Below are 6,000 nucleotides of genomic sequence, written 5' to 3'. Positions count from 1 at the left end.
GTGCATAAAGACAGATAAATAGATTAGTGGTGCAGAGTGGAGAGTTTAGAAATAGAGCCACGCAAATGCTGTCAGCCAATTTTTCACAAAGCTGCAGAGAAAATTCAGTGGAGAAAGGATAGTCTTTCAAACAAATGGTGCCAGAACAACTGAAATATTCATATTCAAAAACAGAAGTTTGTATGTGTAACTCACACCATGTACAAAATTATCTCAAAATGAATCATAGATCTAAATGAAAAACCTAAAACTATAAAACTTCTAGAAGAAAACATGCTTGAAACATTTTTGGTCTGGGGCTAGGCAAAAATTTCTTAAATAAGACACAAAAATATGTACTTTATAGAGCAAACTGATGTACAGGACTTCATCAAAATTAAAAACTTGTGTTCTTCAAGTGACACTGTTCGGAGAATGAAAAGGCAAATAATAGACTGGGAGAAAATATTTGCAAGTTACATGTCTGATAAAAGATTGTGTCTAGAATATACAAAGAACTATCAAAAATCAAGAAAACCAACAACTCAGTAAAAAATTGTGGGTACTTTCCATAGAAATGTTTATTTGCACATATGCAAGTAAGCCCATTCTTAACATTATTAGTCATTAGGGAAATGCAAAATAAAACCACATGAAATACTGCTTTATACCCAATAGGATGATGACAATAAAAAAGACACCAAGATGTGAGAATATGCAGCACATAGAACTCTCATACACTGCTGGTGCAGATGTAAAGTGGGACAATCATGTTGGAAAAGAGTTTGCCATTTCATACAAAGTTAAGTTTGTAGCTGTGATATGATCCAGCCATTCTACTCCTTAATATTTACCCACAGGAAATGAAAACATGTGCTTATACAAAAACTACACATGAATGTTCACAGCAGCTTGATTTGTGATAGCCCAAACTGTAGGCAACCCAAATGTCCATCAACAGGTGAATTCATGAAAAACAGTTGTATCCATGCAATGGAACATTATTTGGCAGTAAAAAGGGATGATTTATTGATCTCTTCAGTAACGTGGATGAATCTCAAAATAATTTTACTGAGTGAAACAAGCCAGAAAAAAAGGAGGATATACTGTATAAGTCCATTTTTATAGGTATCTAGGAAATGCAAACTAACATATCATGACAGAAACCATGGTTGGATTGGGCAAGGAGGTGTGGGATGGAGGAATTGCAAATGGCCAGTGGTAATAGTTTCATGAGATGGATGTGAATATGTTCTTTCTCTTGATTGTGGTGATGTTTTCACTGGCACACACACGCCAAAATTTATTAAAAATGTCCACTTCAAATGTGTGCTATTTATTGTATGACAATTACTTCTTTTGTGATGGTTAATTTCATGTCCACTTGGCTGGACTATGGTGCCCAGTTGTTTGGTCAAACACCTGTCTAAATATTGCTGTGAAGTTATTTTTAAGGTATGATTAACATTTAAAACAGAAGACTGAGAAAATAGATGACCTTCCATTACGTGGGTGGGACTCATCCAATCAATTGAAGGCCTTAAGAGAAAACACTCTGATGTCCCGCAAGAAGAGGGAATTCTGCCTCTGGATGGACTTTGGACTCCAGCTGCGACATCATCTCTTCCCTGGGTCTCCAGCCTGCCTTGTCCTGCAAATTCTGGACTTGCCAGCCTTCACACTTGCATGACCCCTTCCTAAAATCAATCTCTCTCTCTCTCTCTCTCTCTCTGCCTCTCTCTCTCATTGGTTCTGTTTCTCTGGAGAACCCTGACTAATACACCTCTGTAAAGCTGTTATAAATATCAAAAGATACAAAAGATGAAAACCCGTATTCCCGTTGATAGCATATTTAAAATTACAAATGGAAAAATTGTCCCATGATCCATTCAACAGCTGAAAAAAAAAAGATTTATAATATAGGTGAAAGACTGGTAATACCTGTTGTTGTCTTATTTATACCTTTCTGTATTTTTTACATTTCAAAAAATTGAAATAAATGAATTGCAAAGTTAAAAGAGCTCTTACTCATCAATCATAAAAAGGCAAAACACCAGGAGAAAACTTGGCAAAGGATATAAACAGTTGATTCACAAAAGATGTTAAAATTACATATACATGTTAATCTTCATTAGAGCAAATAAATGCAAATGGAAAAACTAATAGGAACTTTTTATCAACTAAGTAATTGTCCAAGTTACTTGAGTCAATAATAATAACCAGGCTGATGTGGGTTGACTGAAATGGTTACTGTCAGGTACTGTCCAGAGAAATGTAAATTAATATAACATTATTTGGAAATTCATTTAGTAATATATAGCAAGACCTTAAACCAGTGTCCTTATTTTGACCTAACAATTCTAGTTCTACAATATTTTTCTACAAATAACCATAACTACAGGAAATGATTTACATACAAGTGTGTTCATTGCTGAAATTCTTAAATAGTCTAAATGCTTTCTAAATGCTTAGAAATAGTCTAAATGTCCCAAAAAATGATTGATTAAAAAAAAGGTGGTATTTATGCATTACAGAATTTCAGACTGCATGGAAACCATGTTCTGGAAGAGTATGTGGTGCCATGAAATAATGTCCACTACATATAAAGAGCCTGTTTACTAAAAAGTTATGGACCCAGCAATTTCACTCCTAGGTATGTCTCTGAGAGTAATGAAAACATATGTCTACACAAAAACTTGTTCATAATGTGACTAACAGCATTACTCATAATAGCTAAATGGCAGAAGGAACCCAATGTCTCTGAATTAATGAATGAATAAACAAAAGGGGTCAAGCCATACAATGGAATATTACTCAGCCATTAAAAGGAGAGTAGTATTGATGCCAGCCTACAACATGGATGAACCTTGAAAACATTATGCTAAAAGAGAGAAGCCAGTCACAAAAGACCACATATTACATGATTTCATTTATATGAAATGTCCAGATTAGGCAAATCTATAAATCAGAAAGTAAATTAGTGGTTATCTAGGGCTTGCTAGGATGGTATGGAGGGCTCTGGGGTAACAGAGGGTCTGGGTTTTTTTTGGGGGGGTCATAAAAATGTTCCAAAATTGATTGTGATGATTGCACAGGTGTTAAAAATGATTGTATTATACACTATTTAAATGGGTGAATCATACAGTTTGTAAATTATATTTCAATTAAGCTGATACAAAAATAAGAAAAATTAAAGATCTACGGAGTGAATGTGCCAAAAGAAGTATAAAGTTACTAACAAAATGCCAAGTGTGGTTAACTGAGTGGTGGAAGGAAGGAACATTTGATTTTCTTTTTGCTTATCTGTCCATTTTACAAATTTTTCTATAAGTGAACTTAACTGAGTAATGAGAGGTAGGGGAGCAACAGTGCTGAAAAGCACCCTGTCTGGAGTCAGACTGCCTGGGTCCAGCCTCTGCTAGCCCTTACCAGCTAAAAATACTGCAGCAATCCCCTTACCTCCTTTCTGCCCCAGCTGTGCCACTTGTAAATTCAGGAACGGAGTGCTTCAGGGGATGGTCCTGAAGGCTGAGTCAACCATCTCTACCTGCCCAGAACATGGAATAGAGCCTGGCACAAAGTACAGAAAAAGCACCACTTATCATTATTAAGACTGAATCGATAAAATGGATAATTGTTCATAAAAAATGACACATAGCTTCCCTGTACCAAGTCCCTGGAAAGCACTGTTCCAGGGGCTGAGAGTTCCACCAGGTTGCTCTCCATCTCCTTGGAGATTACAGCCTGCACCTGCCTAAACTTCCCACTCCTGCTTCTGTATCTTCTGCCCTCTGATGCTTCCTTCTGGGCTGCAGCTTCCCCATCAGCCTGAAAGCTCACAGAGGAAGCGGCTGACCTCACTTATTTGCCGTCTGCAAGGAGACACCGCTGCCCTCTTCCCAGTTTTCTAGCCAGAATCTTGGAGTCACTCAGGACACATCCATCCTGGTCCTCCACTGCCCATTTCTCATGGCTGGTCAATCCCATCTCCTGAACAGCTCCTGAGTGTACCTGGGTCCCCTCATCCTCTCTCTCTCCCAGAGAAGCAGCCAGCCCGCCTCTCACATGGACTTGTACACCTGCTGCCGACTGACTACTGTCCTGCCTCCCCTCCCCCACCCTCCCCCTGCACTCACTTTGGAAGTGATGTCTTTCCAAACGCACATGGGAGACAAGGGTGTCAGCCCTCAAAGGGAAACCGGCCGTGTTTCCAGAGGCGGAGCAGCCAGGCCCACCACAGTCCAGCCCTTTAGCTGCCTGCTACCTAGACCCACGTGTATTCTTCACAGAAGAGGACCTGCTTTTTCATAACAAAGTCCCTCCCCGTTGTCCCAGTGGAGACATCCCATTTCACCCAGTTAAAACATCCTGCTCGGTTCAGGAGCTCTGGGAGCTGCCGGGGAGCCTGGCAGCCCATGACTGAGTGACAAATATGACATTCAGTATGGAGGAGAAAAAGCGAATGGGAAAACCACAACCAATATTCCTGTTTTTAAAAGCAGAGCGGGGAAAATGAGGCACACTTATCTCTAAGAAGAGCCAAGATTTCCTGCCCAGACTTGGAAGGAGTGCCTTGGTGACCCACCCTCACGAGCCACGCCTCCTCTACGGGGTCTGTCCATTCCTGCCTCTGTGGTCACCTGAGCCATCCACGGTGCAGGACACCCCTCCCCGGGCCAGGTCTCAGCAGCTCTGTGACTGTCCACTTGATGTGGGGTGAGACCCAAGGATTTCCTCGGGGTTGAACACCTACATCCCTTGTTTCCTAGGCTTGAAGTGAAGGTGGTGGTGTGATTCTCTAATAAACTCACCCGAGTTTCAAAATTTAATGTTCTATCAGTTCTGGCTAGTAATCAAAACCAGCCAGTCAACAACAACAAACTGTCACTGGGTAGTATGCTTGGATCCAGAGCTGAGCTTTCTGTTGCCTAGCAACAGAATTCAGCGCTCTGCTCATCCCCATCCTGTTTCCATCTTGGTCTCTCACGGGGCCTCCAGGAACCACCGGTGTCTGCCCCTACCTCTGGGCTGCATCCTAGCTGTGCCGCTGTGATCAGATCAGGATCGTCGTCCTCTGGTCAGGAGGCCTCAACCTTGTCTCTTTTCCCACCACCTTACCCCTTCAGGCCTCACTGGGTTTCCAGCTCTCCATGTCTCTGGATTCCGAGTCATAAGCACCAAGAACTCCATTATTCTTCCTCTCTCTGGTAAGAGTTTTCAGTACACAGCATGAACTAGTCGATCCACTCTGACTTCCTAAAGTTTTCCACCTGACAAATGTTCTTTGCTTGAGCAATCTTTAGTCAGGCTCCAGAACCTTCTCTAGGCCCTACTTCCTTGTAGGATCCACTTTTACTAAGAATGCTGCTAAGTCTGTTTATTCAGAACCTGATCAGGCTCCTTACCCTCCCCCCACTCCCCCAGGTGATCTCTGACCACCTGGCCTGCCTGCAGCAAGAATCCTGTTGGGTCCACTTCACCAGAAGCACCCCCCCCCCCACCACCCCTGATGTTTCCTTTTAGTCATTTTCCATCTGCTGACTCTCACTGGCTCCCTGGCCATAAATGTCCACTCACCCATGTGGCAGGCAGGCTTGAGCCCAGTCTGTTTCCCCCACTGCAAAATCCTGCCCCAGTGGTCCCTGTACACATCATGATGGTCCTGAATAAAGCCTGCCTTACCGTCTTCAACAAGTGTCACTGAATTTTCTTTTTTTTTTTTGATACATATCAAACTCCTCACATTGCGGCCACAAAAATCTCCTGGCCTGAGTTTCAGGATGAAGGAGACTGTTTCATTCAGCGTGTCCCCTCCCTCTGCTCAGACCACCCTCCCCAACCATCCACCATCACCATCTCCTGCATCCTTCGCAGGACAGCCCCGATTTATCCTTCCGAGTTCAACACAGACCACATCTCTCTATAGAACAGTGTTTGTCAAGCAAAGAAAATTACAGTGAACAAAAATTATTGAGTGGGCAGCCAGCACTTTAAAAAATGAATTAGGATAGAATCGAACAT

The sequence above is a fragment of the Mesoplodon bidens genome (assembly GCF_964165515.1).
Source record: "Mesoplodon bidens genome assembly, chromosome: 11".
In the NCBI taxonomy this organism is placed as follows: domain Eukaryota; kingdom Metazoa; phylum Chordata; class Mammalia; order Artiodactyla; family Ziphiidae; genus Mesoplodon; species Mesoplodon bidens.
The sequence above is the reverse complement of the archived record's forward strand: the minus strand, read 5'-3'. Positions refer to the sequence as shown.